Genomic DNA, 25550 nt, shown 5'->3' with positions numbered 1-25550 from the left:
CTGGACAAGGACTCCGAGCCAGAGACTGGACAGGGACCCGGAACCTGGGTCTTAACTCAGGCTCGGACTCTGAATCCAGGCTCGGATTGGACGTGGCAACAGGACTGGATGTGGGGACAGGACGAGGACATGAAGCTCAGATTGGTCTCAATCGACGGAGAGCAGGAACGCAGAGCCTAGGTCGAAGGAGAGCAAAGCAGAAGCGGGGACAGGTGTAGCCACAGACACTGGCCCTGGACAAGACCAGGTCTCAGGGCCAGGGCTACAACTTGGACTTGGAAATGAACTGGAAACCTCCTCAGAGACTTGGACCTGAGCATGGGAACAACAGAACACAGAGCCGGGACCCCTCCTTGGGAACAGGACATAGAGCCAGGACTCATACACAGACACTAAACACAGCGACACAAAGAGACAGTTCCAAGCTCAACGATAGATAGTTCCTTCTGTTGGCGTAGCAAGGCTCCAGTCTCACTCCAGCAGCTGAACTTGATGGCAATACAGGCAAGGCTTCAGGCATGGGTAGCAGAAAGAAGGGGAAGGGAAGGGAACAGTCCAGCCTCAGGGTAATGGCAAAGACACCCTGGCTTACCCAAAGGAGGCAAGGACAGGAAGGGACAGATCCAACCGCAGGGTAATGGCAAGAACAGCCTAATTTACCCCACAGAGGCAAGGACAGGATACTGACAAGACAAACCAGCAACCACACTTGAACCCAGGGCCACTTATATTCCAGCTCCAAGACAAGAATCAGGTGCCTATGATTAAGCCCAAATGAATCAAGGGACAGCCAGAAGACCCGGAGTCTGGAGTCCATGGACCGGACTGTGAACTGGAATGCAGACTTCATGAACAGGACCATGACAGTAACCTCTCCCCCCCCCCCTCCCAGTAGCCTCCAGACAACCTAACAGGCTCTCCAGGACTAAGGACAACCTGGGCGGTTGGGGAGTGTATTAAATCAGGAGGGAACCCAGGATAATGAGAGATAGGTGACAGTATCTGCATTGCTGGGTCCATGTATGGCTGGTTCATTCTGTCATAAAGTGGGCATTGAGAGTGAACCCAAATGTAAAACATAGAGACTGAAGTACTAACGAAAGTGGGACCTGGTGTGACAGAAAGCAAGGGAAGTGGGGGAGATACAACATTGGATAGGACACAGGCCCTGGACAAGACTAGGATACAGGGCCAGGGATAAGACTGGGACTTTTGGACAGACTGGAAACCTCCTCAGAGCCTTGGACTTGAGCACAGGAACAACAGAACACACAGCCGGGACCTCTCCTTGGGGACAGGACATAGGACCAAGACTCATACACATACACTAAGCACAGGGACACAAAGAGACAGCTCCAAGCTTAACAATAGATAGTTCCTTCTGTTGGCATGGCAAGGCTCCAGTCTCACTCCAGCAGCTGAAATTGACAGTGATACAGGCAAGGTAGCAGGCAAGGCTTCAGGCATGGGTGGCAGAAAGAAGGTGAGGGGAAGGGAACAGTCCAGCCTCAGGATAACAGCAAAGACAGCCTGATTTACCCCACAGATGCAAGGACAGGATACTGACAAGACAAACCAGCAACCACACTCAACCCCAGGGCCACTTATATTCCAGCACCAAGACAAGAATCAGGTGTCTTTGATTAAGCCCAAATGAATCAAGGGACAGCCGGAAGACCCGGAGTCTGCAGTCCATGGACTGGACCATGACATGATTGGCTGCTGGTGACTAGTGTTCCAGATAGGTTGGTATTGGGACCGCTTCTTTTTATGTTGCATGTCAATGATTTGGATGATGGAATTGAGGGCTTTGTGACCAAGTTTGTGGATGATGCAAAGGTAGGTGAAGGAGTGGTAGTGTTGAGAAAGCAAGGAGGTTGTAGAAGGACTTAGATTAGAAGAACAGGCAAAAAAGTGGCTAATAGAATTCAGTGTCAGTAAGTGTACATTTATGCACTTTGGTAGAGTGAATAAAATTGTAGACTAGTTTCTAAATGGGGAGAAAATTCAAAAACTTAAGGGGCAAAGAGACTTGGGAGTCCTTGTGCAGATTTCCTAAAGGGTAACTTGCAGGTTGAGATGGTGGTGAGGAAGACAAATGCAATGCTAGCATTCATTTTGAGAGGACTAGAATATAAAAACAAGGATGTAATGCCGAGGTTTTATAAGGCACTGTGAGGCCTCACTTGGAGTATTATGAGAAATTTTAGGTTCTATATCTAAGAAAGGATATGTTGACCTTGGAGAGGATTCAAAGGAGGTTCATGATTGAGCAGCTTATCATACAAGGAGCATTTGATAGCTTTGGGCCTTTATTTGCTGGAAATTAGAAGAATGAGGGAAGATCTTATTGAAACCGATTGAATATTGAAATGCTTGGATAGAATGGATGTGGAGAAGATGTTTCCTGTGGTGGAGAGTCTAGGACTGAAGGGCACAAACTAAGAATACAGGGGTGTCCATTTAGAACAGAGATGAGGAGGAACTTATTTAGCCAGAGGGTAGTGAATCTGTGGAATTCATTGCCACATGTGGCAGTGGAATCCTGGTCTTTGAATGTATTTAAGATGGAGGCTGATAGAGTCTTATCAGATCAGGGCATGAAGGTTACGGGCAGAAGGTAGGAGAATGGGGTTGAGAGGAAACTAGATCAGCCAGGGTCAAATTTCAGAGCAGACTCAATGGGCCAAATGGCCTAAGTCTTCTTCAATGTCTTATGGTCTTATAATGGGATGATCAGTACTGCACGCAATGCTCGAGTTGTAATCTGTTTAATGTTTTATATAGTTGCAGTGTAATGAACCTCAGGGAGGTATGTGCTGATATATATATATATTTGATAATAATTTTACTTTGAACTTTGAACTTTGAAGCACCCTTTATTCTTATCTTCAACAACCATACCAATGAAGGCAAGCAGTTAATTTGCCTTTTCTTAACCACCTCATCCAATTGCTTGACAACTTTCATTGAACTATGGACCAGGAATCCAGGACACCTCTGCATCTCAGCTCTACTAAGGACTCAAGAATCAACTGCATACTTTTTCTTTTTATTTGACCTCCCAAAATGCAACAACTTACACTTGTTCAGATTAAACTCCATCTGGCACTTCTCTTCCCATTTGTTTGACTTTCATTATACACCGGGGTGCTCTCTTCAGTTACCTGATGAGGTAAAAGTAGCCTTTTGCCAGGAGCAGATGTAGTCAAGTGGTGCCCAACCTTCATAGAGTGTATTGACCTTTAACCACTACACTCTCCAGTTGGTAGGTCAACAGTTGTGGCCAAGTCACTGCCTATCTGCTTGTGACTTCCAACTCAGCTCTTCTCGCCTGCTCCTCTCCTGTGGCAAGAGGCTCTTTCTGCTTCCTCCTCCATCCGGTGAGCTGCTTGGCTCCTGCCCTTTTCATCAAAGCCAAGTGCAGACAGCAACCTCCATGATAAGCTTCCTAGGAACTCACAACAGCCAATCTCCACAGTGAATATCCACACCTGCCATCCCTGGTCCCTACATTCCTGGACTAAGAACTCGTACTTCAAGGCTTTCTTCTCATAAGCCTCTTCGCATCCTTCCTCCCATGGGACTGTGAGCTCTGCCAGAATGATTTTCCTGTCCTCAGTGGAACACAGAATGATGTGTGATCAAAGTGTGGTTTGCATCACCTCCGGAACTGCAGCTTCCTCCTCATATCCCATGATTTGGCAGTTTGCAGCAGATTGGATTTAGGCCTTTTTGCTATGACTTGTCTGGCCCTCTGCTTGATGAAAATGACTGCCTTATTTGCCTCTCTGCCAGCTGACCTCTCCCGCCTCAGTGTGTCAGGAAGGGACAATAGGACCTTGTCGTAGTGCAATCTACACCGTCCTTATGTTGAAGCTATTTTGTATCCTGACATTATGTGTGCCAGTGAACGCCGCTGACCACAAAGCTTGTGGTTAGGTCCTCTCTCAGCCTCCATGTATGCAGCTGTGACAGTACAGGGAGAGTCCCATACACAGACCACAGGAGGAAAGAAATGCAGAAGGGCTCCAGTCTCCAAAGTTCTGCCCAAGTGTTCTTATGCTTGGGAAGGTCCCATTTATCCAGGCGCCCTGTGACCACAATTCCACAGCCTTCAATAGTTGTCTTTCGTCCTCACAGTTCTGTACCTCTGCCTGGACTATTTCATTCCTTTCTCTAGCACTTGCATTCCCCCATCATTGAATGTGTGCAGAGCTGAGGCCTTGCTGTCCCAGGCATGGGTTGCTAATAATGTCTCTCAATTGCAGGGAGCGCACTGCCTCATCTATGGCTGAGTTGGCAGCGCACTTTTGGCCCAATCTTGTTGTGGCTCCTGCTTCGTTTATTAGCTTGTCATTGGAGCCCCCCAGTGTTAACACAGCTCTACACTTTGCCTCCTTGAACTCCTCCACTACTGATGACAACAGGAGCTGTAGTTGGCCTGATCTTATGTGGAGCCCCACTGAAAAAAACTTTGGGTTGATCCCCAACCACCTCCGCAGTTGCTTGTTGACTTTCTTCTCAGTACCTTCTACAGTGGTCATGGGGAACTTGTACACCATGAAAAGCCAGAACAGCATTGGAAGATCATGTTGGTACAACCATGTCTTAAATGTACCAACAACACACACAAAATGCTGGTGGAACACAGCAGGCCAGGGAGCATCTATAGGGAGAAGCGCTGTCGACGTTTTGGGCCGAGACGTCGACAGCGCTTCTCCCTATAGATGCTGCCTGGCCTGCTGTGTTCCACCAGCATTTTGTGTGTGTTGTTTGAATTTCCAGCATCTGCAGATTTCCTCGTGTTTGCTCTTAATTTTACCAGTTCAGTTCAGTTTCAGTTTGTTGTCATTTAGAAACCACAAATGCAATGCAATTAAAAAATGAGACAATGTTCTCCAGAATGATATCACAAAAGCACATGACAAAACAGACTACACCAGAAAATCCACATAACGTTTGGCAATCCCCAAATCCAGAGTCCCGAGAGGCTGCTGCGTATTAATATCGCGCTACCATCTTAGCGCGTTTCCCGGAAAGGAGCTCCAAATCCACCAGACAAAATAAGACTACCCAGACACACCAAGTCAAGAGACCAACTCTACCCAACAACCACTCAACAAACCAAAGACTAAAGCTACAAGATCTACATAAAACCACATAGTTACATATAGTTATAGTTAACATATAGTTACAACAGTGCAGACAATACCATAATTGATAAAAAAAACAGACCATGGGCACAGTAAAAATACGTAGTCTAAAGATGTTAAAAGACTATAAGTTCGAAAGAAACTACCACACAGTTTCCACAAGTCCACAAGGTCCCGATAGACTCGTCATCCCACACAGGCGGCAGAAGGGAATACCCCTGCTATGGACTCCCACGGTGCCAGACTCAGCCTTGCAGATGCAGCGCACAGTGCAAGCTCCGTTGGACCAGGGAGCCTGGTTTTGTTGATCTGCCTCTGCCACTCTTCAGTCTGCATTACAATATTGGTGATGTTGGCGCCATCTACCACTGCTGCATTAAACCACTTTCCAAGCCACTTCACTGGGTTGTCCTCTATGAATGGAATGACTTCTCCATCTACTTGAAGATTGAACTTACTAGTAACCTCGCCCTTTTTGATCACCATGCAACCGGACTTTCTGGCCTTGCAGGTCATCCTAGTCCACGTAGCTACATTGTCCAAGGTTTCCAAAACCCATCTTGCTTGGACATGGTATACAGTGGTTACCATGATGTCATCCATGAACCACTGTACTGCAGTTTGTCAAATGCCAGGCTCCAACATTGGGTCTCGGGTTACGTCTGCTGCTGCTGATATGAGGAGGCTCATACCCACGACAAACAAGATGGGGGAGATGGTACAGCCAGTTGGAATCCTTTTTTGGAGGTATTCCCACCTGGTTGTAAAGTGGACTGAAGTGAGCGTAGCTTGAATCCTCCTTGGTAGCTAGTGAACATATCTCGCATTACTAGAAGAATATGCTAGAGGTCCAGACCAACCTAGATGAGGACGTGGTATTGATCCTTAGGTGTTGACTAGGTCTAATCAGACAACAGTTAGGGCGCCTTTCTTCTCCTTTGAACTGTTTGTTCAGGATCTTTATCTATATCCCACTTTTTTTATATTCCTTACACTGTCTACAACTTGAGAAATCTTGGGGTTACCTGCAAATTTTGCTAATCCACCATTTCCATTTTCATTCAAGTCATTGATATATTTCTCAAGCACAGAGGTCCCAGGACTAATCCTTGTGAAACATCACTGGTCACAGCGTTCCAGCCAGAATTAGTCTTCCATCCCTACTCTCTGCCTTCTATGGGCAAGTCAGTTTGGAATCCAAACTTGCAATTCACCCCAGATCCCATGTATCTTTGTCTTCTCAATCAAATTTTCATTTGATCAAAGAATGTAACTTCCACCAGAAAAAGTGATGTTAATTTATTTAAAAGTTATCTGTGGCCAGAAGGAAAATATTGTATTTCTATCACGGAATCAGAAAATGCTGGTAATTTATTTTTCCAGCTAGTTGTCACTGTTTTGAAAATGAGGTGTTGCCCAGTTTAGATGAAGATGGGGATAACTTCTTTTCTTGATACAGAGTTGTCAGTTTTTAGAACCCATTTCCTTTAAGAGTAACAGATGTAGTGTCCTAAATCTGAAATGTAAATTCTATTTCCTTTTATATAAATACTTCTGTTTTCTGAATTTTTAGATATCTAGCATCTGCAGTATTTTCTCATTTTTCAGGAGTTATTTGTAAAAGCTAGTACGCCAGTACAATAAATGGTAATAGAATGTAATTGTTTTTTTTTGCAAGTGGAAATGAATCCAAAAGACTTGGGAGATTAAAAGGCATTGCCGAGATCAGATCTGGAGTAATGTATACAGGATATCTGGAGATCAGAAATGTATACAGTTCTGGTTTTATTTAGGGAATGATGTAAATGTTTTAGAAGCAATTCACAGAAGGTTTACTAAACTGATACCTGGCATTGGTGGTTTATCTTGAGGAAAGGTTGGACAGAGCTAAGCCTCTATCTGAGTTAAGACATCTATTCGAGTTAAGACATATAAGATCTTGTGGAACCCTGACAAGATGGATAAGAAAGGATTTTTTTTTTTCTCTAGGAGATTCTTGAACTAGGTGTTGTCAATTTTGTCCATTTAAGATAAAGATGCAGAGAATTTTATTCTCTTCAGAGGTCATCAGTTTTGAATCTCTCCTCTTCAAAGGCAGAGGAAATGAGGTCCAACATTTTAAAGAAAGTAGCAATAAATAGATCATCGTAGACATTTTAGATCCCCAACAACTGATAAACTGGTGATGTTGGAAATTGAAAGAAAAAATAGCAGAAGTTGAAAAATTCCGCTAGCCACACAACATCATAAAAATAGAACCAGTTAATGTTTTATCTCAAAACTCTTCATCAAAATCAGCAAATTGAGATAACAAGTTAAGTGAGTGTGGGGAGGGTTAGATAGGTCAAAGGGTATGTCCAGAGTCAACCAATTGATACCAACTTTAAAGGAGCCATCCAGTTGACAGATATCAATGGGGCAGATGGCAATAGCTACTCTACACCAGGTTCAGGAACAGCTACTACCTCCCAACCATCAGCCTCTTGAGCTAGAGGGGATAACTTCACTCACTCCAACAATGAGCTGATTCCACAACATACAGATTCAATTTTAAAGGCTCTAAAACTAGTGTTCTCCATGTTTGCATATTTATTTAATTATTATTATTATTGTCTTTTTTGTATTTGCACAGTTTGTTGTCTTTTGCACATTGGTTGTTTGTCTCTGTCATATGCAGTTTTTCATTGTTTCTATTGTGCTTGTTTATACTTACTGTGAATATTTGCAAGAAAATTAATCTCACATTTTTATATGGTGATGTATATGTACTTTGATAATAAATTTGCTTTGAAATTTTAGAGAGAAAACAAAGGACAAATTTAAAATAATGAAATGCTTGTCAAAACTATTACTAATTCCTAAAAACGAACAGAGAGCTTGCGAAATGCCTAGTACATCAATCAGCTTTGATGAAATTTCTTTGACCTGAAATGCAGAGTTGATGTGAAAATCAGATCAACCTTGATTTTATTGATCATTGCAAATGACCTTCTGCTACTGCAAATTCAAACATTTGCCCTTCCCTTCACTGGTACTATCCTAAGAGTTGCCAAGGAGAAATTTTTTGGCTGAAATTCACTCTGTTGTTGGTTCAGGTTTTTATACATTTATAACAAGAACCAGCAGCTGCTTCTTCATGCATACCTGAGTCTTAATAGCAACAGGGAAGACCAGAAGGATTTCTGTGATGAGCATGGATTCATTGATTCATTGATTAATCTGGGAATTTTCCAACTGTTTATATTCCTAATGCTGCTGCTTCTGCCTTCCTACTGTGAATCAGTGCTTCCTTTAACTTGGCATTGTCTTCATTGGCTACACCAGAGCATTATTTTGTTTTGCCCCAGTGGGCATAGTTGAATGAAAGAGGGTGTTATGGTTTTCTGAATCTCCAAACCTCAATTTATAATTAAAGCAGTGGGAGGCAATTCTGGAAGATATCATGACCATGTCAATCAATTCTTGATTTCTGCTGAACTTGTAGATTCTGTTTGAAATCAATGTGAATGTACCTAACATGTTCTGAATTTTCCATTTGTATTATTCATTTCTGTGTAAATGCTGAGATATATTGAAGATGCTTCAGCACTTCTGCAGAAGTCCCTGCAGAACTTCTATCCTATGTTTTGGGAGTACTTTTATTGGATGGACTGTGGTAATGCACTTCCAGGGCAATCAGTGATGAGCAACATTCATGGTCAGAATGGAAAGTGAAGTCATTGAAATAGTAACTAACTTCCTACATCTGAAAGAAAGCAACTTTGAAGTGTGAGTTAGCTATGATCGATTGAGGAAATTGTGGGGGGGGGGGGGTGTTTGCTGTAGGACTCAAGTGCAGACCAATGAATGTTCTTTTACCAGGATTTTATTAGCGGCCACAGGGGCAACAGTCTTTCAACACCAGGAGGCAGGCACGAAGCCGGAATGGCAGGCGGAGGTATTACCCGGGAAAGGCTGTCCAGCGAGGGCAGACGATTACGGGTGCTTCAGGCAAGAATCAGCTTCCAAACAGGCAGAATCCGGAAACACAGAATTCAACAATTTCCGTTGGCAGTAGTCACTATAGCAGGCTGGAACGACTCAGTTCAGGACTGGGACGAACAGGCAGAGAGTGTGAGTCGAGGCAGGGTTTAAATGGACCGGGTAATGAGCGAGATCAGAAACAGGCGGGTGCTATTGAGGAGATAAGTGGGGAATTGGCGAGAGTCCAATTAGGGAAGGGGCTGGTTCAAAGCCCACATGGCCAGGTGAAAGAAGGTAGAATTTAAGGGCTGTCGTGGTCCAGAGCTATCAGCAGAGCCCCTTTGACCCAGTGTTCAGGCCGGATCCTTAACAGTACCCCCCTCCCCACGGGCGTCTCCAGATGCCTTTCTTGCCGGTACGGGATGGCTTCTATGAAAGTCCCTGATGAGGGAGGGATCCAGGATATCCCGAGCGGGAACCCAGCACCTTTCCTCGGGGTCATAGCCCACCCAATCCACGAGATATTGCCGTCCACGGCCCCTGCGTCGAACGTCCAGTAATCGGCGCACAATGAAGGCCTCTGAGCCAGCGATGAGACGGGGAGGGGGAGGGGGATTAGGGGCGGGACAGAGGGGGTGACAGACGAAGGGCTTAATCCTTGACACATGGAAGGTAGGGTGAATCCTGCAAAGGGTAGGGGGTAGATCCACACGCACCGCCGAAGGGCTGATCACCTTGGTGGTGGGGAAATGTCCAATGTATCGTGGCGCCAGCTTGTGGGAGTCCACCTTTAAGGGGATATCTCGCGAGGTTAACCACACTTTCTGACCCTGGCGGTAACGGGGGCCTCGATGCGGTGACGGTCTGCTTGCTGCTTCAATCTGGCCGCAGACTGAAGCAGCGCCTCTCGGGCTCACCTCCGGGTCCGTGAACACCTCTGGACAAACGCTTCGGCTGAGGGAACGCCCACTTCCTCCTTCTGAGGTGCGAATAAGGGGGGTTGATAGCCAAGACAGCACTGGAACGGTGACAGACCTGATGAAGTAGAAGGCAAGGAATTGATGGCGTACTCGACCCAGGGAAGTTGCCAACTCCAAGAGGAAGACTCCCCAGATGTCACACAACAGAGCATCACCTCCATCTGCTGATTAGCCCGCTCGGTCTGGCCATTACTCTGTGGATGAAACCCAAATGAGAGGTTAACCTTGATCCCGAGTAGTTTGCAAAAAGCTCTCCAAAAGTGGGAGGTAAATTGTGAACCTCTTTCAGACACCACTTCAACGGGAAGACCGTGAATACGGAAAACATGCTGCGTCACCAGGTCGGCAGTCTCCTTGGCCGAGGGCAGCCTGGGAAGGGGCACTAAGTGGACCGATTTGGAAAAACGATCCACTATGGTAAGAATGGTGGTGTTACCGTCAGACGGGGGAGACCGGTGACAAGGTCCAGTGCAATGTGTGACCAAGGTCTTCTAGGAACAGGTAGGGGTTGCAGGAGACCAGTGGGTGGTTGGCTGGAGGTCTTGTTCTGTGCACAGACTGGGCAGGCAGAAATGAAGCTCTTGACATCCTTCCTCAGGGATGGCCACCAAAATCTTTGTCTGATGAAGGCCGTCGTGCGTCTGATGCCAGGGTGACAAGCCAGTCTGGAGGTGTGTCCCCACTGGAGAACCTGGGAGCGGACAGACTGGGGAACATACAATAGGTTAGCAGGACACGCATCAGGAACAGACTCACCCTGTTGGGCCGACCGGACCACAGATTCAATCTCCCACTGTGCTGCGGTGACCAGACATTGCTTGGGGAGAACGGTCGTAACCTCGGGTGCCTCGTCGGTTGTGGGAAACTGCCTGGAAAGCGCGTCAGGCTTGCCGTTCTTAGAGCCAGGGCGGTAGGTCAGGGGAAATCTAAAACGGGCAAAAAACAGGGACCACCGAGCCTGGCGAGAATTGAGGCGTTTGGCGGAAAGGATATATTCCAGGTCCTTGTGATCCGTCCAGACTAGAAAAGGGGTAATCGTTCCCTCAAGCCAATGCCGCCATTCCCCAAGAGCAAGTTTAACCGCCAACAACTCCCGATCGCCGATGTCATAGTTGCATTCTGTGGGCGAAAATTTGTGGGAGAAAAAGGCGCACGGGTTTACTTTGTCATCCTCTGCTGAACGCTGTGACAGGATGGCTCCAACTCCTACATCAGAGGCATCCGTCTCTACTATAAACTGCCTGGTTGGATCGGCCTGAAGAAGGATAGGGGCCCTGGTGAAACGAGTCTTCAGATCCGAAAAGGCTTTCGCAGCCGCTGGATTCCAGGCGAACTTCGACTTGGAGGAGGTTAGGGCAGTCAGCGGGGCAGCCAGGATCCTGAAGTTTCGGATAAATTGGCGATAGAAGTTGGCAAACCCAGGAAAGCGTTGGACCCCCCGTCGAGAGGCGGGTTGCAGCCACTCCTCTACCGCCTTGATCTTCTGAGGGTCCATCTGGATTCCTCCAGCGCTGATCACATATCCCAGGAACGAAGTTGAACTCCGGTGAAATTCACACTTCTCTGCCTTCACAAATAACTGGTTCTCCAGGAGTCGTTGGAGTACCCGGCGGACGTGCTGGATGTGTTCAGAGAGGGACCTAGAAAATATCAGAATGTCATCCAGGTATACGAATACAAATTGGTTCAGCATGTCTTGGAGGACGTCATTTACCAGAGACTGGAATACAGCAGGACCATTGGAAAGTCCAAAAGGCATCACCAAATATTCATAGTGCCCAGAGGGCGTATTGAACGCAGTCTTCCACTCTATGTGGACCAAATGGTAAGTGTTACGGAGGTTGAGCTTGGAAGAGATAGACGCACCCTGGAGCAATTCAAATGCAGATGACATAAGCGGAAGAGGATAGCGGTTCTTAATGGTGACCTCATTGAGACCTCTATAGTCCACGCAAGGGCGCAGGGACACGTCCTTCTTGGCGACAAAGAAGAGCCCTGCGCCTGCTGGGGAGGAAGAAGGACGGATAATTCCTGCAGCCAGGGACTCCTGGATATACTTGTCCATCGCTGCCCTTTCAGGTGGAGACAGGGAATACAGACGGCCCACTAGGTGGCGAGATTCCCAGAAGGAGATCAATAGAACAATCATAGGGACGATGTGGGGGTAAGGTGGTGGCCCGAGTCTTGCTGAATACCAGCTTTAGGTCCCGATATTCTGGGGGTACAGAGGACAGATCGGGAAACTCTTCTGTAGGCAGAGGAGCTGGACTTGGAGTAGAATGAGCAACACCTAGACAATGATTTAGGCAGAAGGGGCTCCAGATTTACACTCAGTTATTTGACCAATTGATGTGTGGACCGTGCAGAGCTAGCTATGGGTGACCTAACACAACTTCAGCTTTGGGGAAATCGATTACATGAAAAATAATACTCTCCTGGTGATTCCCTGAAATGAGGAGACTCACCGGAGCTGTAGAGTGGGTAATCAAGGCCATTTTCACCCCGGTTAGGCCGCTGGCCTCCAGGGGTTGCTTTAGATGGGAGAGTGGCTTCCCGAGTTTGGCCACCAAACTGGAACTGATAAAGTTTCCCTCAGCCCCGGAGTCGATGAAGACTGAGACAGTATGTCTCCTCCCTTCAGCCAGTATAAAAGCGGGTAGCAGGGTCCGAGTGATGGGGGAAATCGGAAAAAGGAAACATTGTTCGTCCGTAGTCCCCTCTTTACAAACGAGCGTTGTCTTTTATAGGACAACTGGATACATAGTGATCAGCCTGACCACAACACAGACAAGAGTTGGTCTGGAGTCTCCTCCTTCGCTCCGAAGGAGACAGACAGGGACGATCAATCTGCATGGGTTCCGTTGGGCTGGATGGGGTGACTGAGGATTCGGAGAAGGAACCGTGGGTGTGGGCTGGAAGAACGACAGACGTCCCCTGGTGGTTCTTCGGGAACCCCAGATCTCACGCTCCCGCTGACGCTGTTTTATGCGGCTATCAATTTTAATGGCCAAATCGACCAGCTCTTGGAAGCCGGTAGGCAGGTCACGGGTGGCTAGCTCATCCTTAACCTCCTCGCTCAATCCATAGAGGAACACGCCAGATTGGGCTTCCGAACCCCAGTGAGTAGTGGCGGCTAGCGTGCGGAACTCAATGGCGTAGTCCGAAACAGAGCGGTTACCCTGGCGAATCCGCAACATTTCCCTCGCTGCTTCTCGCCCCTGCTGGGAGCGGTCAAAGACTCTTCTCATCTCCTCACAAAAGTCTTCAAACGTGTGGCAAAACGGGGCTCTGCTGTCCCACACGGCCGTACCCCACTCTCTTGCTCTTCCCGACAGCAGCGTGATCACATAAGCGATACGGGATCGATCAGTGGAAAGGTAGCGGGCTGCAGCTCAAAAATCAACGAGCATTGGGACAGGAAGGATCTGCAGGTGCCTGGGTCGCCATTGTAAGTTTCGGGTGGAGGTAAACGGGGCTCTCGGGCTGGTAGGGTTGGAGACTGTGGGGCTGATGTTGCCGCAACAGGAGGGTTAGGTCTCAGCGCTAGCTGAATCTGCTGTAGCTGGGAGGCCATACTGGTCAGAGAGGCGGAGAAGGCTTCCATCGACTGGGTGACAGAGGCGAACTGCGCTTGGTGTCTCCCTTATAACACTCCCTGACAGGAAAGGGCCTCACGTACCTGATTGGGGTCTGCTGAGTCCATATGGCCTGTTGGTTCTGTCAGGAGGGGCCGTTTGCGGTAGGACTCAAGTGCAGGCCAATGAATGTTCTTTTACCAGGATTTTATTAGCGGCCACAGGGGCAACAGTCTTTCAACACCAGGAGGCAGGCACGAAGCCGGAATGGCAGGCGGAGGTCTTACCTGGGAAAGGCTAACGATTACGGGGATTACGATGACGAGGGCAGACGATTACGGGTGCTTCAGGCAAGAATCAGCTTCCAAACAGACAGAATCCAGAAACACAGAATTCAACAATTTCAGTTGGCAGTAGTCACTATAGCAGGCTGGAACGACTCAGCTCAGGACTGGGACGAACAGGCAGAGAGTGTGAGTCGAGGCAGGGTTTAAGTGGACCAGGTAATGAGCGAGATCAGAAACAGGTGGGTGCTATTGAGGAGATAAGTGGGGAATTGGCGAGAGTCCAATTAGGGAAGGGGCTGGTTCAAAGCCCACATGGCCAGGTGAAAGAAGGTAGAATTTAAGGGTTGTTGTTGTCCAGAGCTATCAGCAGAGCCCCTTTGACCCAGTGTTCAGGCCAGATCCTTAACAGAAATAAGTTGAAGGTGCGTAGGCAATGGATAATAATTGAAAATATAGGCATCAACTACAACAATTTATCCTTGTCTGGCACAAAAATAACTCAAGACAGATAACTCAGCCATGTCATATGAAGGAAATAAGAGACACTATTAAATCTAAAGAGAAGATATATAAAATTGTTTGGAGAAACAGCAAGTCTGAGTACTTGGCACAGTATAGAACTCCAAAGGGATTTAGTGGCATGTGTGGTTAGCTTGCATATCCAGATGTGCAAATACATTGCAGAACAGGATATATTTCTGGCTCACAAAAAAATGAGTTATTTGTATAGCTGAATGAATCAACTTAGGTTAAACGTGAAAAATAAACAGTTCCTTGGAATATTTTCTTAAAGAAAACCTTTTACACTGAAGGACACAGAATCTCCACAGTCTTTTCAGCAATATGCTAGTTAGAGGGCAGTGTAAACACAGGTGTACATGTGGCAACACAGATGAAAACATGTTTGATAGTTTTGGAATCAATGGTATATACCATCTTTACTCAGTATACACAGGCTTTGTTAATGGTCTGTTTCCAGGATAGAAGAGGACTAAAATAATGTTGAAAAACATTTAATGGATGAAGATAAATAGCTCTGTCTCAGGGGGTTCCCAACCTTTTTTATGCCATTGACCCCCTACTGTTAACCAAGGGGTTTATGAGACCCAGGTTGGGAACCTCTGCACTATGGAACAATAAAGGTGATATCGGCCTTTCCCAAGGTAATTAATCCTGCAGAAAAACATACAGGTGACAAATTTTCAAACATATGATCACACAAGAATGGCAATAGGTTAGCAATAACATGCCTGTTGAGTACAAATGATCTCTAAACAAAATGGCTTGTAATCAAGTATAAATCTAAGGGATGGTTTATTATGAAATGACACAGGTACTAATCAGAGGCAGGAGTTTACAAGGTGCATTATGGTCACATGGTGAAAGTGATGTCAGAATTGGCTAATCATAAATCACCTTATTTTGGATTGGGTAGGAGATAATGAAGAACCTCTAACAACTTGACATTTATATACCTACAATACCAAAAGTGCCATGCCTTGTACAATTTAGGAGTATATAAGGACAGTACTGTAAATGTTTCTATGAATATTTGGAAAGGAAAAAGTTAGTGAAGGCAAATGTCCAAAATGCTGGAAATTATAATTGTCACAAAGTTAGCAGGTATACACATGCGTACTTTTTAAAATCTGGAACCTATAGCTTCCAGATAAAATCAAGTCAAATCAAGTCAAGTCAAGTCACTTTTATTGTCATTTGGACCATAACTGCTGGTACAGTACATAGTAAAAATAAGACAACGTTTTTAAGGACCATGGTGTTACATGACACAGTACAAAAACTAGACTGAACTACGTAAAAAAAACAACACAGAGAAAGCTACACCAGACAACAGACCACACAGGACTACATAAAGTGCACAAAAACAGTGCAGGCATTACAATAAATAATAAACAGGACAATACGGCAAGGTGTCAGTCCAGGCTTCGGGTATTGAGGAGTTTGATAGCTTAGGGGAAGAAACTGTTAAATAGTCTAGTCATGAGAGCCCGAATGCTTCAGAGCCTTTTCCCAGATGGCAGGAGGGAGAAGAGATTGTATGAGGGGTGCATGGGGTCCTTCATAATGCTGTTTCCTTTGCGGATGCAGTATGTAATGTAAATGTCCGTGATGGCGGGAAGAGAGACCCCGATGATCTTCTCAGCTGACCTCACTATCCGCAGCAGGGTCTTGCGATCTGAGATGGTGCAATTTCTGTACCAGGCAGTGATGCAGCTGTTCAGGATGCTCTCAATACAACCCCTGTAGAATGTGATGAAGATGGGGGATGGGAGATGGACTTCCCTCAACCTTTGCAGAAAGTAGAGACACTGCTGTTCTTTCTTTGCTATGGAGCTGGTGTTGAGGGACCAGGAGAGATTCTCCACCAGGTGAACACCAAGAAATTTGGTGCTCTTAACGATCTCTACTGAGGAGCCGTCGATGTTCAGTGGAGAGTGATCGCTCCGTGCCCTCTTGAAGTCAACAACCATCTGTTTTGTTTTGCTCACATTCAGAGGCAGGTTGTTGGCTTTGCACCAGTCCGTTAGCCGCTGCACCTCCTCTCTGTAAGTTGATTCGTCGTTCTTGCTGATGAGACCCACCACGGTGGTGTCATCGGTGAACTTGATGATGTGGTTCGAGCTGTGTGTTGCAGCAGAGTCATGGGTCAGCAGAGTGAACAGCAGTGGACTGAGCACACAGCCCTGGGGGGCCCCTGTGCTCAGTGTGATGGTATTGGAGATGCTGCTCCCGATCCGGACTGACTGAGGTCTCCCAGTCAGGAAGTTTAGGATCCAGTTGCAGAGGGAGGTGTTCCAACAATATGTAAGCTGCAGGAAGATATTCTTGCACTTGAATGTAAGTCCCCTTTTAACGAAGACAAACATACTTAAACCTTCCCAACTTCCTTGTGTACCTGAACTCTTCCTTTAAGTTGTATGACATTCGTCTTGTTGCACTTTCCTCTTTCCCAGTTGAGCAGCATTCAGTTAATTAACTACTGTATCTTTATTTTTAGAGCAGATTGGATAACATCTCATTTATCCATATTGTTTTGCGACTACCATGCATTTGCTCACTCACCCTAATTGTTTAAATCGCTTTGAAGCCACTTTACATTCTCGTCACAGTTCCCAGTTTTGTGACAGCAGGCAAATGGTAAAGTGCAAGATCATAGCAAGGTAGAGGTCAAGTCCATTTTATTGTACAAGAGGTTTCTTCCAAAGTCTGAAAGCAGCAGGATACAGGTTTATGTTTTCAGGCTTTTGCATCTTCTGCCTAATGGGAGAGGGGTGAATAGAGAATATATGGGGCAGTTGGGGTCTTTGATTATGTTGGCTACTTTACTCAGGCAGCAGGAAATATAGACAGAGTACATTGACGGGTGGCTGGAACCTCTGATGTGCTGAGCTGTGTCCACAACTCTCTGCAGTTTCTTGAAGTCATGTGCAGAGCAGTCATCATATTGACCATTATACGCTCAGACAAAATGCTTTCTATGGTGCATTGACAATTATTGGCAAGGGTTGACGGTGACATGCAAAATTTCTTAAGCCTCCTGAGGAAGTAGAGACGTTAGTGACCTTTCCTGGCCATGGCATCACTGTGGTTGTACCAGGATAAGTTATTGATGATGTTCACAGCTAGGAACTTGAAGCTTTCAAACCTGAAGTTATCTGCCCTGTGCAGCTCCTTACCTTGTGCTCCTGTGGTCTCTGCTGTCCTACACATATTCGCAGACTTTTCCAGCACCAAATCTTTTTCTGCAGAAGTCTTTCTCTGAGTACATTATCTGGAATTCAACAAACTCTAACTACTGAGTTTCTCAAATCTCAAAATTCACATGTTGGGAACCCCTACCATATAGCTATTTATCTTCATCCAGAAAGACACACACCACCCTCAGCTGTAGGAACTCCACTTTAAAGGTGATCTTGAAGTCAGATTTCCTTCTGTTTCTTCCTCTCATTTTAGTCTTGATTGCCTCAACCCACCTGGTCAAAAAAGACACATACGTTCAGATGCTGTTCATAGACTTCAGTTCAGCATTCAACACAATCACCCCTCAGAAACTGATTGGAAAGCTGAGCCTATTGGGCCTGAACACCTCCCTCTGCAACTGGATCCTAGACTTCCTGACTGGGAGACCTCAGTCAGTCCGGATCAGAGGCAGCATCTCCAACACCATCACACTGAGCACGGGGGCTCCCCAGGGTTGCGTGCTTCGTCCACTGCTGCTCACTCTGCTGACCCACGACTGTGCTGCAATGCACAGCTCAAACCATATCATCAAGTTCGCCAATGACACGACCGTGGTGGGTCTCATCAGCAAGAACGACGAGTCAGCATACTGAGAGGAGGTGCAGCAGCTAACAAACTGGTGCAAAGCCAACAACCTGTCTCTGAATGTGAACAAAACAAAAGAGATGGTTGTTGACTTCAAGAGGGCACGGAGCGATTACTCTCCACTGAACATCGACGGCTCCTCAGTAGAGATCATTAAGAGCACCAAATTTCTTGGTGTTCACCTGGCAGGGAATCTCACCTGGTCCCTCAATGCCAGCTCCATAGCAAAGGAAGACCAGCAGTGTCTCTACTTTCTGCAAAGGTTGAGGAAAGTCCATCTCCCATCCCCCATCTTCATCACATTCTACAGGGGTTGTATTGAGAGCATCCTGAACAGCTGCATCACTGCCTGGTACAGAAATTGCACCATCTCAGATCGCAAGACCCTGCAGCGGATAGTGAGGTCAGCTGAGAAGATCATCGGGGTCTCGCCATTACGGACATTTACACTACACACTGCATCCGCAAGGCAAACAGCATTATGAAGGACCCCACGCACCCCTCATACAAACTCTTCTCCTTCCTGCCATCTGGGAAAAGGCACCGAAGCATTCGGGCTTTCACGTCCAGACTATGTAACAATTTCTTCCCCCAAGCTATCAGACTCCTCAATACCCAGAGACAGAACTGAAACCAACTCACTGCCCTCTCTGTGCCTATTGTCTTGTTTATTATTTATTGTAATGTCTGTACTGTTTTGTGCACTTTATGCAGTCCTGGGTAGGTCTATAGTCTAGTGTAGTTTTCTTTCTGTGTTGTTTTTACGCAGTTCAGTGTCATTTTTGTACTGTTTCATGTAGCACCATGGTGTGGAAAAACATTATCTCGTTTTTACTGTGTACTGTACCAGCAGTTATGGTCGAAATAACAATAAAAAGTGACTTGACTTGACTTTGGGTTTTGTGTGCAGTTTTGGTCTTCTTGTATGAGGAAGATTTTTTTTTATGTCACAGAGGGAGTACAACGAAGATTCAGTGGACTGATTCCTGGGATGATGTATGAGGAGAAAGTGGGTCAATTAGGTTTATGTCCACTGCAGTTTAGAAAGTAAAGTATACACGTAGAAACTAAAATGTCCTAGCAGGTTTAGGTAGTCTATCGGTAAGCTGGAATTTATAGCTATCTTATACTCGCTCCATCCACTGTACTTGATTTTATCTCCAGTACCAAATTTCCTTCTTAAACCAGCTCTAGAAAGAAGCATAACAAAAATGAAACCCTTAATCAGTTCACAAAGGAAACAAACTCAGCCAGAAATTTCTCTTGTTACTTGTGAATTATCAGCCAAACCACAGGAGGCAATCAAACCATTAATTATTGTGTAAGATGAATTAGCTTTCATTTTCTTCTGCTGCTTTACTTTCCAGAAGTCCATGTATAACATTCACAAATGGGTCTTCACTGTTACCTCTAGAATTGGTGCCACAAGTTAATCAATCATGAACTGTAATTGATTTGATAAGTACTAGCAAAAGCCATAAACCAAGTTCTCAAATGTATGTAAAATGCATAAAGAAAAGTGAAATTAATTGATCACTGACCAAGGTAAATTGAAGTGAACAGTTATCAGATAAACCTTTAAAAATAAAAATGGTTCATGAAGTTCTTAGTGTAGCACAAAACTGGTACAAACCTCAAAAAATAAAATTTCCACCTCTGTAGTTAAAAAAGGAGAGTAGTTTTACCTAATTTTACCTAAAATTGGAAAACTCAGCATTCATGCCATTGACAGTTGTAGACTATTGAGGCAGAACATAAGGTGCTATTCATTCAATTTACACTGGGCGACATTCTTGCCAGCAAAGAAGACCCAGAAAGGATATTCAGTGTAGGAAAGGGAATGGGAGCTGAAATGGTTTGCAACTGGGAGCACAGGATAGCCATGGAGGAGTGAGCATAGGTGTACTGCAAAATAGTTGGCAAGTCCAAGCTTGATCTCGCTGATGTACAACACTCAGTAGGTCACAAACACAACAAAGTCTAGAGATGATGGAAATCCAAAGCAACATACACAAAATGCTGAAGAAACTCTGGATATCAAGTAGCATCTGTGGAAATGAATAAGTGGTCAATTTTTCAGGTTGAGACCCTTCTTCAGGACTGCCAGAATAAAAAAATGGAGGAGGGGAAGGCGAACAGCTAGAAGGTGATAGGTGAAGCCAGGTGGGTCAGACAGGTAAAGGGTTGGAGAGGAAGGAATCTAGTAGGAAAGGAGAGCAGACCATAGGAAAATAATAAGGAGGAGGGGACCCAGGGGAAAGTGATAGTCAGATGAAAAGAGGTAAGAGACTCGAGTGTAAAATAGGCAAAGAGAGGACAGGGAGATTTGTTTTCCTTGAAGGAGAAATTGACATTAATGTCATCAGGTTAGAGGCTACCCAAATGAATATAAGGTGTTGCTTCTCCACCGTGAGGGTACTGGCCTCACTTTGGCACAAGAGGAGGCCATAGATTGGCATGTCAGAACAGGAATGGGAATCAGAATTAAAATGTTTGGCCATTGGGAAATTCCTTTTTTGGCAGACTAAGCGGATGTCTGTCTGGATGAACTGGCCCTTACCCTCAACAATTTTTTCTTCAGCTCTTCTCACTTTTTCCAGACTTGAGGAGTAACCATTGGCACGTGCATAGGTACCAGCTATGTTCACCTCTTTGTTGGCTATTTTAAACATTCCCTGTTCCAAGCCTTTCCCAGTAATGAATCAAAACACAAAAATACAACTGCAGATGCTGTGAATCAAAGAATACGTACACAACGCTGGAAGAACTCAGCAGGTCAGGCAGCATCCATGAGAAAAGAGTAGCCAACGTTTCGGGCCTGATGAAGGGTCTCGGCCCAAAACATTGGCTACTCTTTTCTCACGGATGCTGCCTGACCTGCTGAGTTCTTCCAGCGTTGTGTACGTATTCTTTCCCAGTAATGCTTCCTAACTCCTCCTCTGCTACATTGATAACTGAAAGGGTGCTGCTACATGCACCCATGCTGAGCTCATCAATTACATCAACTTCCCCTCTAACTGCCACCTTGCTCTTAAATTCTTTTGGACCACTTCTGATACCTCCCTGCCCTATCTTGATCTTTCTGTCAACAGTTGAATGACATCTTTTATAAACCTACCAATTCCCACAGTTATCTTGACTATACCCCTTCCCACCCTGTAAAAATGTCATTCCGTTTTCTCAGTTCCTTTGTCTCTGCCGCATTTGTTCCCAGGAAGTCGTTTTCCTTTCCAGGGCATCAGAGATGTCATCCTTCTTCAAAGAACAAGGTTTCCCTTCCTCCACCATTAATGCTATCCCAACCCACATCTCCTCCATGTCCCAGACATCCATGCTCACTCCATCTACCTGCCACCTTAACAGTGATAGAATTCCTCTTGTCCTTACTTACCACCCTATAAGCCTTCACATCCAGCTCATCATCCTCCACAACTTCTGCTATCTTCAAAGTGATCCTACTGCCATATCATTTCCTCTCCTGTTTTCTCTGCTTTCAGCAAGGATTTCTCCCTCCATGATTCCCATGTTCATTCATCCCTCTCCACTAATCCCCTCCCAAGACTTATCCCTGCAATTGGCCAAAATGCTACACCTGCTCATTCACCTCCATTCAGGGCTCCAAACAGTCCTTCAAGGTGAATTAACACTTCACCTGTGAATCTGCTGAGGTTGTCTATTGCATTTGGTGCCCCTGATGTGCCTTCCTCTACACTCGTTGGACCACCCATTGTAAATTGAGCTAGCGCTTTGTTGAGCACCTTTGATCCATCTGCCAATAGTGGAACTTCCTGAAGGCCAAACATTTTACTTCTGATTCCCATTCCTGTTCTCACATGCCTTATGCCAAGATGAGGCCACCTTCAGGAAGGAAGAGCAATAACTTATATTCCGTATGGGTAGCCTCCAACTTGATGGCATGAATATCAATTTCTCCTTCAAGTAAAAAAAATTTGCCTCCCCTCTTCTTCTATGCCCCACTCTGGCCTTTTATCTCTTCTCATCTGACTATCACCTCCCCCTGGGTCCCCTTTGCCTTCCCTTTCTGCTATGGTCTACTCTGCTCTTCTCCCAGATGTCTTTCTCTCCAGCTCTATCTTTCCAATCTACCTGGCTTCACTTATCACCTTCCAGCTATCCTCTTTCCCCTCCCCCTACCTTTTTATTCTGGCATCTCCCCTCTTCTTTTCCAGTCCTGAAGAAGGGTCTCGGCCCAAAACATCAACTGCTTCCTGGCCTGCTGTGCTGCTCCAATATCTTGCGTGGCACTGAATGCAGTAGAAAAGATTGGAGGAGATGCATGTAAACCCTTGCCTCCACAAGGAAGAACTTTTTATGTCCTCAGATGGAAGCGAGAGGGGAGTTGTAGGGATAAATATGAGAGCAAGGAAAAGGGATTGATGTGTGTGGAGGGATAACTGGACCATGGAGTCACAGAGGGAGTGGGCCCTGTAGAAGGCTGAAAGGCGTGGAGACTAGTCATGGATCTTGTTGCAGCTCTTGGAAATGACAAAGGATGAAATGCCAGATGCAAGGGCTCATAGGTTGAAAGGTAGGGGCCAGGGGAACTCTATCTCTGTTCTGACTGGCAGGAAACTGGGTGAGGTCAGAAGTACAAGAAACAGTATAAATGCAAGATCAGCCTCCATCATCCACAGCCGAAGGGAAGCCAAACTCCCTGAAAAAGGATGACATTTTAGATGTCCTGAAACAGGAAATCTGAACTTCAGAGCAAATGCAGTGGAGAAGGAAAAAGGAATGGCATCCTTACAAGATTCAAAAAGGGAAAGAAGTGTCAGAAATCGTCTTGGGTGAATTTAAACACAAGAGATTCTGCAAATGTAGAAATCCAGAGTAACACACACTAAATGCTGGAGAAACTCGGCAGCTCAGGCAACTTCTTTGGGGAGGAAGAAGGAGTCAATTTTTGGGCTGCGACCCTTCATTGACCCAAAACATTGACTCCTTATTCCTTTCCATAGATGTTTCCTAGCCTCTTCCAGCTTCTTGTGTCTGTTACTGTGCGATTTTAAGAGCAGAGTGGAAGCTGGGGGCGATTATAAAATTGATGAGATCTACACCAGTGCAAGAAGTGATATAACAGAAAAAAGAGTTTGGAGTGGTACAGGAGAAGGATTGGAACTGGGACTCTTCCACACAGACAACAAAAAAAACAGGCTGGGGTCCATGTGGGTGCTCATGGCTACAATGTTGATTTGTAGAAAATGAGAGTACTGAAATGGGGTGTTGCTTATGGTAAAAACAAATTCAGCCAGATGGATGAAAGAGTTATTGGTGGGGAACTGATTGGATCTTTGCTGTAGAAAGAAGTGGAGGATTTTTAGACCTTCCTGATGCGATGGAGGTGCATAAAGACTGGATATCCATTCTGAAGATGAGTCATTGGGGTTTCAAAGTTGTTCAAATGGTGGAGGGAATGCAAAGCATCCTGGATGTAGGTGGGTAGGTTTCAGGGAGTGGGGCACAAAATGGAGTTCTGATATAGCAAGTAAAGTTTGATGAGGCAAAAGCAAGTAGAAACAATGGGTCTACTAGGGCATTCCTTGTTGTGGATCTTGGGTAAATGATAGAAGTGGGAAGAGTATAGTTAGAGGCTGCAGAGGGAAGATTTCCTGATGTAATGAGACAATGGTCTGGATTTTGTAGGTGGGGTCATCATTCAGGGGTCGGTAAGAGGAGGCATACAGGAGTTGTCGTTTGGCCTTTGCAAAGTAGAGATCAGTCTGCCAGACTATAATGACACTGTCTTTGTTCTGTGGGTTTGATGACTAAGCTGTGATCGGTGCAAAGTGAATGGAGGGCTATACATCCAGAGGAGCTGATGTTGACGCGGGCCAAGAAAGTGGAGAAATCAAGGCAGTTGACGTTATGGCAGCATCTAGAGATGAAAAGATCAAGGGAGGGTATCAAAGAGATATTCAGTAGGGGAGTGAGAACTCAATGACAAGGAAATACACACAGAAGCAATGGAAGAAGAAGAGCACCATGTCATGGCAGGTGTGGAAGTTGTTGAAGGGTAGGTGCAGAGCCACAAGTGTGCCGCCTTTGCCGATGACTGACCACTCAGTGTTGGGGTGGGGGAGATGTTCAGGGGGGAATGGTGATGACATGACAGGAGTAAGTATTAGGTCAGAAGAGGGAGAGAAGTGTAATGGGGTAGGGGAATTGTGGAAGATGAGATGAGGAGAGGTAATGGGGTTAGAGGAGGGGAGATCTTGGGGAAAGAGGAGGAGGAAGTAGTAAATGTACTGTGGGGCTTGAGTGGGAAACCAGGTCTGAAGATGAGGACTTGTGGTGAGTACAGTGGAGGGGGAAGGAAGAGAGAGAACCAGTGAAATTTTAAAAGCTTGGGGCTGGCTGGGAGAACAAATACTGACAGTGCTTCAGAGGAGCAAGGAAGTCCAGATAGATCTCAGCAGCCTGGAGACAGTGTGCTGTTTAAATTAGGCCTATTTGAGCATATTTTCCACCCATCAAAGTTACAAAAAGGCACTTAATGGTGTGTGTGTGTGTGTGTGTGTGTGTGTGTGTGTGTGTGTGTGTGTGTGTGTGTGTGTGTGTGTGTGTGTGTGTGTGTGTGTGTGTGTGTGTGTGTGTGTGTGTGTGTGTGTGTGTGTGTGTGTGTGTGTGTGTGAAGCTCATCTGAGGTAAGCAAATTTTATATTTTTCTGGTATCATTGAAGCACTAAGTATGATGGAAGAACAAAAGATTTTGGAGATGCTTATGTACACACAAGTTCTTGTACAGTTCAGAGAAATCAATATGATAATGGAAACCTATTGACAGATACAAAGAAGAGGAAACAGAGCTTCAGTTGATCAGATATTCGTCTCATCTCAGCTGCAGAAGTGCAATGCTTTTTACTGGTAATTCTCATAAAGGCAGAGTGCTCTTTTGCTGGGACATCACAAGATGTACTTGCTGCTGAAGCTTAATGAGGGTAACAAACAAAAATTTGCCTTCTTTTTCACTGAGGTTAATATGTTGTTTGGTGATTTAGCTGAAGAATCTGAAATGATAATTTATTTGAAAAGAGAGGTACAAATAAGTTACTTCAGAATTCAGCTACAGAGAATTCACAATAATAAACACATTCCTAAAATGAGGTAAAGGCAAAACTGAGACCAAATTGGCAAGTACAATTATTATAAAAGGCAAATTTGTTCATCTCTCTCCAAAAAAAAATCTGCAGGTGTGAAGTTAAATGAAATTGCAGGACAAAA

The sequence above is a fragment of the Hemitrygon akajei genome, chromosome 5 (assembly GCF_048418815.1).
Source record: "Hemitrygon akajei chromosome 5, sHemAka1.3, whole genome shotgun sequence".
NCBI lineage: Eukaryota > Metazoa > Chordata > Chondrichthyes > Myliobatiformes > Dasyatidae > Hemitrygon > Hemitrygon akajei.
The sequence above is the reverse complement of the archived record's forward strand: the minus strand, read 5'-3'. Positions refer to the sequence as shown.